This window comes from Octodon degus, unplaced genomic scaffold (assembly GCF_000260255.1).
Source record: "Octodon degus isolate 3935 unplaced genomic scaffold, OctDeg1.0 scaffold00191, whole genome shotgun sequence".
NCBI lineage: Eukaryota > Metazoa > Chordata > Mammalia > Rodentia > Octodontidae > Octodon > Octodon degus.
Genome location: NW_004524767.1, coordinates 3,023,826 through 3,037,510, shown reverse-complemented (window position 1 = coordinate 3,037,510; position 13,685 = coordinate 3,023,826). Strand labels below are relative to the sequence as shown.

General features: G+C 35.4%; 1 pseudogene; it reads right to left on the bottom strand.

Moving 5' to 3' along the window:
* Nucleotides 1-298: 298 nt before the first annotated feature.
* Nucleotides 299-1,270, bottom strand: LOC101578335 (annotated as a pseudogene).
* Nucleotides 1,271-13,685: the final 12,415 nt, after the last annotated feature.

Genomic DNA, 13,685 nt, shown 5'->3' with positions numbered 1-13,685 from the left:
ATTTTCACAAGTGTTGTAAAGTTTCATATAGTAAAAGTTTTCTTCTGCATGCAATTTGATTTCCCAGCAAGAGTGGCATAGAATACATAAACAAAGAAGAGAGCATTCATGCAAGATATCTAACTCCTTGATATAATAACGCATGCACTTCAAAATGATTATGCTATCATTACATCTAGGGCTCTACAATCACAAGGTGGCAGTTATAGAAAGCATGGCCCCTGGTATCAACATCTGGAAAGCAGCTACCACCTTCTATGTGTGTTTTCTTTTTGTGTTTTTTCTTCATTTTTCTTAATCAGCTCTGCTGCTGTTGCTGCTTCTTAGAAAAACTAGTGAATACAAAGCTATAATCATTGAACATAGTACTCTGACAATCAAGACGTTTAAAACCTTCAGTCTTCTGGGGTAAAGAAAGCACTGTGAGACAATTAGAACTCTGATTGACAAACAAGGTGGTCACAAATCTTCCTGATTTGAAGACTTCCACAACTTTCCTGATAAGGTCATTAAAGGAGGCATGACTTGAGTTTGTTTCAAAGCTAACATAAGAAAACTCTGGTTCTGGAGTGATGTGAACAGTCCAGTAAGTTCCATCCAATTTCATTCCATTCATTGAATACCCACAAGCATTGAACAGCGTGGCATCAATGACAGAACCTGGTATCAGGTCACGAATTCCACTCTCACGAGTAACATTCTTTGCAGTAACACCATCTTTCATGCAGAACTGGTCCATAACTCCAAGCTCACTCATCAGAATTTCCAGGGTCTGATCTGGTTAATTGATTACTCGAATCTCTGGGAAATCCAGAGTATACTAGTATCAACAGTCAGAATTCATATGTCCCATACAATATGCTGCTCCATTTGGAAAAATTGCATTAAAAAATTCTATTTCTTCCTGGAAATTCCTGTATGAGTACTCTTGGTGAAAAGGCTTCATGAAATTCTTATGAGAATAAAAGAAGCTTTGAATCGAATCTAACCCACTGTAATCCCTAGCAAGCTTCAACAGGGGAACCAGTGCTTTCAGTAAGAGTGTGGTTCCACATGTCTTCAAAATGAAACGTCTCTTGGAGACAAACATGCTCACTGAGTGCATAAGATTCCTGCTTGTCAGGTTTTTTTGCACTTATGATTGAACACTGCACATCCTTCAAAAGTTTATCACATTCAGATCTTGGGATAGTGCAAAGATCCCCAGATCCCTGGTTGGCATTGGGTTGCTGATGGGAGAACAAACCTTCAGCAGATTCTTGGTCCCTTCGAAAAATGTGCAGCTCCCATCACCATGAGACTAGCGAACAACCAACAACCACAGAAAATCAGCTAAATGACATTTCTTCTCCTGCCACTGCCACTGCTGCAGATTGTTCTAGTTGTGTTGGTACAAAGTTCAGGTTCCTTTTTTTTTTTTTTTTGCTTTCATTTTATACTGAGTTTTTTTTTAACAAAAGGATTAATAAAAATTTCCAGGTATTTTGTGAGCAAAATTTGAACTTCAGAGTGTTGGAATTAGAGGCAGATACAGTTCTGTCTCTTGTAGTCTGCTGCTTCCCCATTAGAGAAGAGCGAGCATTAGATAACGTCACCAGCCATACTGTGTAAGCCGAAATGCGTCTTCTTGAAAAGACATCTTGAGTAGAATGGTTATATCACCTCCTGGGCCAGCCATACTGTGAATGTTCCTTAAGAAAAGCATGGTTTTATCTACCAGAGCCTTGCTGGGTAATTATCTAGAAGTGAAAGCGCTTATCGGACTGAATATTGAAGCAGAGCCCATGAAAACAAAGAGTGAGGCTGCCCTTCAATTGAGCAGCAAGTCCTCACTTAAGTAACCAATACAGAACCCCTCAGGGGAGGCTGCTCTTCCTGATGGGAGATGTAAGGGACCAGTTTTTGAAGGATAGTCTTCAAGGCTCACTGCTAAATTTGGAATTGGTGGCTTGAATGGTCATTTTCTTATTACACTTTCATTACAAATGCTGTTGCCCTTCACTTACCATCTGTTATTTTATCCAACCTTTGTTTTTGAAAGGCCTGACCTACTGAAATCCATTATCTTCTAGATAGATTTGCTGTTCTGTTTATTTGAATTTGGTGGGAAGTGCGAACAAGAGCACAAATCATCTTAAGCAATCGGTGCATAATGTCTATTCAGAATGTAAAAGTAGATCTAAGGGCTGGCAAAATAGCTCAGCAGATTTTAGCACAGGGACTAAAATGTTTCGATCCCCAGGCCTGCTGTGCTGACCATTGAGACTTGTCATGGTGGAGTGCCCCTGTCATCCCAGCTCTGGGGAGTCTGTAAATAGGCGGATCATTACGCGTCTGGATCTAGTAGTGAGACCCTGAACACCCTTTAGACCCTTCCCTAAAATATAAAATAAATAAATAAGCAGATATACTTCATGTTAATTATGACCAATTGCCTTCCTAAGATAGTCCATCCTCCTTTGTGTAGCTGAGTGGATATAAGAAGCTCAGAATTGCAGAGGGCATTAATTCCTAGTACTTACTATGGCTTCTACTCAGGGTACTGTCAAACTATGCATCCCATGAGGAACAGAGTCCAATTCTGCAGGCACAGAAGGTGCACTAATGAGTCAACAAAGAAATGGTAAATGCAGTGAGCAGTTTCCTTCTTGTATTTCTGGTCATTTGCAACTACTTTAATTAGGGTATAGTACTTTATTGAGGTCTTAGATTCAATGATGTACAATACTGGAGGAACACCATTAGCAGCAAAACTATCCAAGCACTTATAATACTACGCCCCTAGTCATCGACTGGGGTCCATCCCAGAGGTCAGGAACTCTGCTAGGAACCTGAGGCGGAGGCCAAGTGTGGACTCTGGGAGTGTTTTAGCCATTGCTTACCTGCTAAAGGGGCTAGTAGGAGCCCCAAATCAAGGCCTATTGCTTGAGTATTCACATTGCTAAATCATTTTTTAAAAATATTTTTTTCTAAAATTAAATTTAAATTAGGGGCAATGACATTATATTACCCACTCCCTGTCAAACTGACAATTAGGGTGCATTTCATGTTGGTTGTTCTTTTGTCAGAATTATTATCACTCAGTAATGTTGCATTCATTTTATGAAATGTATTTAATAAATTGTTTTATTGTGTAAAACATAAAATATATTAAATTATAGCTGCTAGATGATAGGTTTAAATCGATTTCAAGTCAGATTCTATATACATGAATTGAAGGATATAACAGTAACAACAAAATGCACTGGGTGAACATTACATTCTTTCTGTCCAAGAATTAAAATTCAGGACATGTTTTCATGTGCTTCTTGCCTGTGCCCTTCTTATAGCCCAGTGAAATTTTCTCATCATTGGTATCTAATTACTGCAAGGTTTATTTAGGGAGGAGTGGTGTGTCTGCACATACTTGTTTCTATTCTTTGATCTTTCATGAAGAGACTGTAAGTGGAAATTCACACGGTAGACACTTATTATTTTTAGTACACTCAGTAAAATATACCAGGAAATTAGCCACAATCTCTTAGTTGGCATAAGGCTACGTAATAAAAGCAATCTACTGTAAAGTCCACATTAATTTAACATAAAACTTTTTCTATTTAAGGAAATTAGACACTGACATTGAATTCAAAGCTCTACAGCTTTAAAGAGGTTGAATGTAAGCTGATTCTGTTTGGATTTCTAAAATAACCAATATTTAGTTAAAATATTATACATTAACTTTTCATTTCATGTATAATTATTTTAATTCTGCACTTCCCCTTTTAGTATGCTGATGTTGCACAGAGGTAGCATTGTCTTGATTTTTTAGTTCAAGAATTTAAGCTATGCAGAAGCTCGTGATTTGTGAAACTCAGCCAGCACATTTGTATAAGATGTAATAAGTGGGTTCACAGCATACAAGCCAACTTCTTTCTGAGTCTGTTCCTTTCTCATGCAGTTATGACTTTTAGGATATATTAGGTTAGTTTTGATTGCTCATGTTTGTCTGTTATCATGTCTATTATTAGCTTTATAAACTCTTTAAATCCATTTTAGCAGTCTTGAATTTATTGTCAACACAATCAGTGCATCAGTTAACTTAGTGCCATTTCTATCTCTGCCTAGTGACTATTACAGTGCTGCTGGTAGCTAAACATCTACACAGCTCTGTTAAAATGAAGAATCATCAATTTATTTTATAACAGAGAGCTGACACTTAGAGTGTAGATTGACACTGATTGTCCCATATTAACATTTCATCAACTTTTGAATTTTATAATCATAAAATACATTTTCAAAATAAAAATCTAGACATTTTAGCTTGATCTATATCTGTATCTCCATGGAATTTATTCTAATACAAAATTTGTAGTATTTTCTAAGTCATCTTACTTTAGTTTGTCCTTTGAGATGTAAATTAATCCCCCAAATCAAAAAATAAGTGGCCCAATGATTAGGTACTACTTAAAAAAAGAAAACTGGCCAACAAGCATAAGAAAATTACTCAAATTCATTATCTATTAGAAAAGTACAAATCAAAACTACTTTGTGATTTCATGTCAAACCAGGCAGAATGGCTATCACCAAGCATGAAAACAGTAACAAATGTTGACAAGGATGCTTGGTTGAAGGAATCTTCCTGCATTGTGAAAATGTAAGCTTCTCCAACTGCTGTGGAAATCAGGTTGGATAGTCCTTAAGAACTGAACATAGAAATACTATTTGATTTCATTATACCACTCATTGGTATATGGCCAAATGAATTAATGTCACCACAGTATAGTGATACAAGCATAGCCATTGCAGCAGCAGTGAAATTCATCACAGATAACTGTGAAAATAGATTAAATAATCTCCAACTACTTAATCAATAAAAATGTTACATATATATTATTTTGTGAAAAAGGGAATGAAATTATGTTATTTATAGGAAAGTAGAGGAAACTAGAGACCAGCATATTAGGTGAAACATGCTAGACTCAGAAACACTGAATGAGAAACCAAGCAAATTAATACATAAATAATAAATAAACAGATACTTAAAATGAAATGGAGATAACAACAAACTAGAATGAGGCCTATCTTCCAAGGCAGGAAAGAAGCCTAGCAGGAGAGAGATGAAAGCAAACAGGCAATGGCGTAGAAAAAAATTGAGATATACCAAATGCATGCATCAGTTTGCCTATCAAAACAAGCCTCAACATTCCTGGATGTGCTAAATGTAAGGGCAATCAGATGACAAGGAGAGGTTCAAAGGTTCAAATATATGTATGCATTAGTTTTTGTATAATTGAATAAATCTTTTTCAAAATGTGTCCAAAAATATTATAAAGTCATCTTCCCTGTTGCTTGAAACAATGTTGATCTTCTGGTTTCCAGTTTTTAAATCACAACCTATGTATATATTTTCTCTATTGATCATAGAAAATCTGTTATCAATAACACTATAGAAGATTAAAAAATTAACAACAGAACAACACGTGGTCTAAATTGATATGTGAAGGAGACAGCTCTACATACATGTTCATTCTAAAGTTATTCACAACAACCAAAAATATGAGTGCTGCTCAAATACTCATCAGCCAGAGTGGATAGAAAAACTATGGTACATACATAAAATGGAACATGATTCAGTCTTAAAAGACAAGAAAATTCTACCTTTTTGGGCAACATGGGCAAACTAACAAGTTAAATTCAGTAAAATAAACATGCCAGAGAGGACGAATACTGCAAGATCGTGTTCATATAAGATATCTAAAGTAGTCAAACTTACAGAAGTAAAAAAATCGTTGTATTTGCCAGTGGATAGGCATAGGAAGGAAAGGAAAGTTGTTTGATGGATATAAGTTAGACTTCTACAGTAGGACTAGGTTTCAGATATTAACTGTAGAAAATCATGTCTCCAATTTTTATACAGTGTTATGTACTTAAAAGTTTGCTGGAATACAAAGGGCAAAGAAAAAATAAAGCCCTGGTTTTTTTTAAATAGATTTTAACAAATAGCTGACAATTGGAATAATTTGTAGTTGACATAGTTCTTTGACATCTAATTATGTTTGGATAAATAAATATTGAAATTAAATTTTTCAAGTATGAATATGAAAGAAACCCAAGAATGTATGATAATATTATGTCTTGGATCTGTGATTTTTTTTGAATCCATTATTGTAAAACTATAACTTCAATCTTGGCCCAAAAATATAGGCAAAGTTAGAGTTACGAAAAGATCAAAGAAAATTGTCTCCCCTGTCAGATATTGCTATGAGACAAAAACACAGTTAGCTTTTTTCATAGTTTTAAAAGTACCATGGTGTTGTCAATATTCCTCTTTTTTTTGATAAGACTCCATCAGTTCTTTAACCTGCAGTATGTATAAAATTCATCTCCTTTTGAAACTTGAAATATTACTAAGATGATCACTTTTGAAAGGAATAGAATTAACATACATTTGTATGCAGATTGTTACTAAGTGGGGCTTTTGTGTAGGATGATTTATAGGGTTTTAATGTTCATGGGGGACGTGTCAAAATAGGCTGTGTAATTTCTTGCAAATCTGAGGAGGAACTCTGACTCCAAGAGCATGGCACTAATGGTTCAGATGGTACCTTAAACTTTCACTCTTGGGACTGAAAATCATTTTGTGAAACTCATGAAGACACCATTAGCCCAAACTAGCCTTGTACTCTTTGCCTTTATTTAGCTTTTAGGTTTTTGTGATTGCTGTCTAGCTCCCCTCAATTTTAAAAAGAGCACAAATTAGAACTAAGACAGAAAAAATTACAAGTCAGAAAGAATTTCACTTGAGTAATATAAATTTCACAGTATTTATTGTAGTGCATAGTGATGTCTTCCAACCAGTTATTCATATTATAAGATATACACATGGAAAATTGAAAGTAGAAAGAAATGTATAAAAAATTACAACAAGAAAAAGTACAAACAATTCAAAAAAGGTGATTAAATGAATTAAAGTATTAACTGCTTCTTTCCATAAAACAGCGGAAATACACAGTACAGTTGTCCAAACCATCCTGATTACACACATAGATAAAACTCTTTATCTCACTCCCTTCTCTATCCTTCTCCTCAACTCAGTAACTCTTTCCTTTTAAATAAGTTCACTCCTATTTCCCAGTATCTATTGTACCCTCCAGATTCCATTATTCTCTTTCAGGTTCTCACACCAAGTAGACAATGTGATGTTTGCACATGTGAGTCTGATTAATTTAGCTTAAGAATATGTTCTCTAGTTGCATCCATTTACCAACTAAAGACTCAAACTTGTCCAGGATTTTAACTGAATAATACTCTGTTATGTAAAAATACCACATCTTTTTTTATTCATTCTTCAGTAGATGGGCATATGGGTTGTTTCCATGATTTAGCTATGGCAAATTGTACTGCTATAAACATGGGTGCACATATATCACTGTGTTATGAAGTTTTCAGTTCTTCTCAAAATATACCCAGAAGGGGAACATCTGGCTTGAATGGGATCTCCAATCCTACCTTTTGAATGAATCTCCACACTGATTTCCATAGTGTTTACACCAGTCTGCACTTCCACCAACAGTGCAGAAGGGTTCCTTCTTCTCCACAGCCTCTCCAACATTTATTATTGGCTAACTTCTTGATATTAGCCATTCTTTCTGGGGTGAGATGAAATCTCAGCATTGTTTCAATTTGCATTTCTAAAGTGAAGATGCTGAACTTGTTTTATACATTTACTTGACATTTGTGTTTCTTACTCTGAAAAAAAAAAAATATATATATATATATATATCAGATGCCCATTTTTGGATTGGGTCTTTGAATTTTTGGGGGGACCTGATTTTTTTCTTTATATGTTCTAGATATAAGCCCTTTGTCAGACAGACAGTCAGCTATAAACTCTTCCCAGTTTGTGAGTTTTCTTTTTGCTCTGTTGGAGATTTGCTTTAAAGAGCAGAAACTTTTCAAAAAGATGAGATCCCAGTTTTTGACATTTGAAGTATTTCCCATGCAGTTTGGTTTTAGCTCATGAACTCTCTATCTACCCCTATGCCTTTAAGATTTTGACCTACCTTTTCCTTCAGAAGATTTGTTTCTGTTTTGTTTTTATTTTATTTTATTTCTATTTGTTTTTTGTTGCACTTAGCACAGGTTTTATAGGGTCTCACTATGTAGATCAGATTTGTAGTGATCCTCCTGTTTTTCAGCCTTCCAAGTGCTGGGATTACAGGTGTGTGCCACCATGCCCAGTCTCAATTGCAGTCTCAGTGCACCCTGGGGAGTGGGGCTGACATAGCATTCTGGGGATCAAACCACAGGCGCTGCACTCTGCCTAAGCATTTGCTTTAGTTCACTGAGCTATCAGGCTGGCCCATGTTTCTCTTTTAATATTTAAATCTTTGTCCATTTTGACTGTATCTTTATGCATGGTGATAGGGCATGAATCTGGATTTAGCCTTTCACATGTGGAAAGTCAGTATTTCCAGCACCGTTTATTAAAGAGACTGTCTTTCTTCTAGTGAACATGTTTGGCCCTTTTATCAAATATAAGGTGGCTGAGTGTGTTTGCAGTTGTGTCTGCATCTTCTAATCTGTTCCATTGATACTCAGGTCTGTCTCTATGCTACTACCATTCTTATTTTAACACATTAGTTTTACAGTATAATTTCAGGTCAGGGATTGTAATACCTCCTGCCTTTCCTTCGTTTCCTAGAATTGTTTTTTATATTCTCTGTCTCCTCTGGTTCCAAATGGTTTTGAGGCAAGTTTTCTCTATCTTTGTGAGGTATAACTAATTGAGATTGCATTTAATCTGTATAACAATTTTGTGAGTATGACCATTTTCACAATATTTGTTCTTCCTATCCAGGAGCATGGACTCTTTTCTCCCAAAATATTCACTTAAATCATGGTGAAAATAGTTGTTTCAAGGATAATTTAGTTGGAATTTAATTAACTGTTTTTTAATAGATATATTGAACTTTCTTTTTTTTATGGTACCAGGGACCAAACTTAGGAACTTGCACTTGCCGGGAAGGCCCTTAGGTCACCAAGCTATCTTCCCAGCCCAAATATTGAGTTTTATTATTAACATATTTAATGGAATAATGGCTATGATTAATACTCAAGGTTTATGGTCATTCCTGGTGGAGGGAGGACAGGGAACAAATTAGTTTCCATCTAGGATCATTGTAAAAGAAAAAAGAAAACATTGAGAGAGCCACATAAATTATTGAATCAAAATCCAACAAACTAGAACTATCGAACTCACTGTTTACTATCGTGTCCATAACATGTATTGTTCTGTGAAGTTTTCTCATACATTGATAGCTGATTATGACTGGGAACGTATCTGTACCTGGAGCAGATGGATTTTTTTTGTGTTTGAACCACGGAGAATGCAAATGGTACCTGATGCTGCAGCTCCCTGAGAGCATAGGCCCAATAAATTTCTGTGGTGCCAAGTTTGTCTTATGTAATTTGCAGGAAGTAGTTGGCACTTTGGTCTTGAATGAATACTACAAAAAGTATGCATGAATTCTGGTGTAGAAGGAGGGAGAGCAAAATCCAGGCCTGCACACCAGAGTATGGCATCATGAGATAATGAACGCAGAGGGATTCATGAGTGCAAGTATTCATAAGAGAGTCTTTTCATAATGAGGACTATTATAACCTTTTCTTTCTTTATCAATCCTGGAATGTTTGAAAAATACTTTTCATCTAATTTTGATAACCCAATTTAATGTGCTTATCACCTATCAGGAAATGAATGAAATTTATTGAATCTTAATAATTTCATATGTTGAACCTGATTTTCACACAATACATTTCAGAATTTCTTAGGAATAATGGTGTGTGAAAAGACAAAATGATTTAAGTTGTCACTGTATTCTCTCCATGAGGTATTCTGTGATGTGCAATATGTCACACATATGTGACTCTAGATGTGAAAGATACATTTAGATCCTAAAGTACATCTCAGTGGAGGTCTATAGAAATGTGAGTATTTTTCTTCAGCCTTGAAAGTATCACTCTCACATCAGCCAATCCTGAAATTTTAGGTCTACAAATTACTAAAACTGAGATCCAAAATTAATTACCTCACTCACTAAGCATCATTTCCTGGACTATAAAACTTACCTTCTTGATATTTTTAAGGATCATTGAAAATAATGAATATGCTGTGGAAGTGCTGATATCATGATAGATACTGTTTTTTCAGTTAGTATCTATGTTACAAAGTAGCACAGGAAAAGGTCAAAGATAAGTTTCAAATTTTCTGTCTTGGTACACAGAGATTACTATTTTGCATCCATAGAGTTGCTATCTTGAAGGAAGAAAGTATGTATTCTTGAAGCTGCATTCAAAGCCACTTTAATAAACAATGTGCCATCATTTCAGCTTTGAGGTCATTCACATTTCATAGGAACTGGGACTTAAATAGAATCTCAAAAAGATGAGTAAGACAGTGTCCTTTGGAAGGTTTCTAAGTTAAGCCAATCATGTAGCTACAGTGGACTGGAGTAAGGCATTCAATAATATATTTTAAAGTACAGTTCTGAAGACCAACTTTCCCATAGTAATAGAGTGGAGAAGGAAAAAATCCATAAAGTTAGTCGTCACTAACTAAAATTTGGGTTATACAGTTGGAAACAGTTTTATAAGCAAACTCTCCTTCTTCCTTTATCTGTTATGTACCATTAATATTTTTAATTAGTTACTTTCCAATCATCACTGGAAAAACTGTCTGACATCCCCAATTTGCAGGAGGGGAGTTTTATTTGAGCTCATGGTTTCAGCACATGGTTGGCTGACTTCAGAGCAGAAGGTATGAAAAAAAGGTGCTCACATCAGAGCTCACATCAGGAGCATAAGATACAAATAGAAGGAACAAGAAGACTCCCCTTCAGGGTCTGCCTTAGGACAGTTTCTCCCAGGCTTCAACTATGTTGTCAGCCAAATTCAAAGATCCAATCCAAATATGGGCATCTGAGATGAATATACACTTCTTGAAGGAAGAAATACAAATGGAAAGTTAATGTATGAAAAATGTTCAACATCATTGGTCATTTGAGAAATGCAAATTAAAACAACACTGAGATTCCATCTCACCCCAGAAAGAATGACTAATGTTACAAATTCGGTTAATAACAAATGGATACTATAGACAATATTTTTCCAAGATTTTCCTTTTTAAATTTCTTTATTCCATTCACTTATTCACTCACTGTATTAAAGGGAAGTTGGACATAACAACACTCCTAATGACTCCACTCAGTTGGAACAGTCCTCTTGTGTGGTCCTGTGATCCTATTTTCTATGTCCACACTTATTAAAGTAGAGTTTAGGCTTTAGAACCGAGGAAATTAGCTTATCAGAAGGACAGATTTTGTGTGTCTGTGATTTTGCAGGTTACTGCAGTGTCATCAGGACTTGACCATTTGAAGCTTTTTGCTGTAAAGATATGAGAACTTAAAATAAAAGATACTACAGCCACATTAAACTTCTACAAGATGTTGAAGGGAACATATAAGCTAATTATACTTTTGTCCAACATACATCTGTGGTGGATAATCTTGAAGCTTGTATTTGTACATATTGAAATTTGATATAGTGGTGGAAAAGCTGCCATTTTACAATGAAATGCAATAAGCAAGTTGCAGAAAAAACTGAACAATTGATTTTCAGTTTTATTACAACACACCAACACAAGTATCAGTGTGGATAAAGAGGAGGAAGAGGAAAAAAGGAAGTAATTTCATAGAGTATTAAAACAAACAGGAAAGGCTACAAAGAATAAAAAGAACTCCTAAAATGATAAAACTTTAAATTGATTAAGGGCCACTTGCCAAATATAAATAAAATGATTGTTAATTGCAAAGTCACTTATATGTGTTCATAGAACATTTTTATTATATGTGAGTTAAAATATGAGACAGCTGATTATAACCAGTGCTTCAAAGCCACAAATAACTCAGCCAAAATAGTTCAGTATACTAATGTACAGCTAATGAATTGCCATGAATGCCTTTGTCACAGAAACTCTTTCAAAGATAAGGATTTATAGCACTGGAGTCTTTCTGTCATTCAATAGCATGCTTTGTAGGAGGAAAAAAAGACAGCATAAATGATGTGGAATTAAAAGAAAGAAAAGTGAGGGAAGAGAAGGAAAGAAGAATTATACATGAAATAGTGTGGATTATTTCCTTGTGGACAGCTAAGGCCTAAATCAATCTGAGGCTGCTTTTGAAATGCAGGCTACATTTCCAAGCATTATATTAAATTTTCATGATCAATACTGCTGAAAGCTGCAGAACATACAAGCAAAATAAGTGCTGACAATTCACCAGCGTATGAGTTTAATAAAATGTCATCCTCCAGCCTCAGAAGCAGTGCCAGGAGATGACCAGCCTGATTAGAATATGTCAGATGAGTCTCCATTTGTCAGGTAGTAATAAGCTCAAGATAGTACCTTTTGTTGCAAGTTGTCTTTGCTCTCCAAATTACAGCAAACCATTCATATTCTAATATAATTCTACTGTTTTCAAAGCCAAGACAACAAATCAAAAACCCTTTCAAAAATGGAGGCAAATCTATTATTATTTATTTAGCTTTTAGATAGAGACAGCTTCAAAATATGAGCAGTACTTTTTTTCAGGTAAGCAGGTTTTAATTGTGAAGTCTCTGCATAAGCACTCATAAACTGCACTAAATTGTTCACTGCAGTTTGTTGTTGTACACTAGATATTTGAGGATGTCTATGAGACTGCTGTCTTTCCTACTTGCTGGAAAAGTTGCTATGGTTTGCCTTAAGCTATTGTTCATGGAATCAAGCATCAAGAGGGAGATATTTACTCATATCGTCTGTTTTGGGCTTAAACCCAGATCCCATCCACTTGATCATTCCCATGACATGAAAAGCACAATCAAGTAGCAGATATATGGGAGGAGCAAGTCTGGAGATCTAAGCCACAACATAAAGACTATATGTGATAAAACTTCTATAAATGTGACTGTTCACATGCATGCATCTTATCTGTTCTTACTACAAAAATAAGAATAAAGTGAAATTATGAGTATCACCTCACTACTATAAATTTTTAATGTCTGCAGGCCCCCCAGTCAGGTTTTGTGTCTCAAATATAGAAAATCAAATGCATTTAAGAACCTTTTCACAGAATTTTTTTTTGAACTAAGAAAAAGTTTTCATGATAGCAAAGAAGTACTAAGAGTAAAACATAAGATAAATACTGGAATGGCAAATAAATGACCTGCACTCCTAACAGTTTGAGGATAGTATATCACACAAAGTTCTAATGTGTTGTGGACATGCATAATGACCGTGACAGTTACTGGTGGCTAGGCGTCACTTGTGGAACTGAGCTACAGCTATTTCTTTGAAATCCACCCTGTAGGCTCAGGTGGAATCATGACCCATAGGGTGGAAGAGAAGTCCATTTGTAAAGTGTGCTAATGGAATTATTCTGCTGCTGAATACAAAAGAATAACTGAAAGACTACTACTGTATACCTCTTATTCTCCTCTGGTTGTTTGCCCTATTTGTTGGGTTCTTTCCATTTTCATTCATGGGGCTGTGATCAATTTGCCCCCTCTCTAGAACATCATTTAGTAGTCTGTGTAGGCTTGGCTTTGTCATCATGAAATTCTTTAGTTGTTCTTTGTCATGGAAATATTTCACTTCTCCATTATATCTG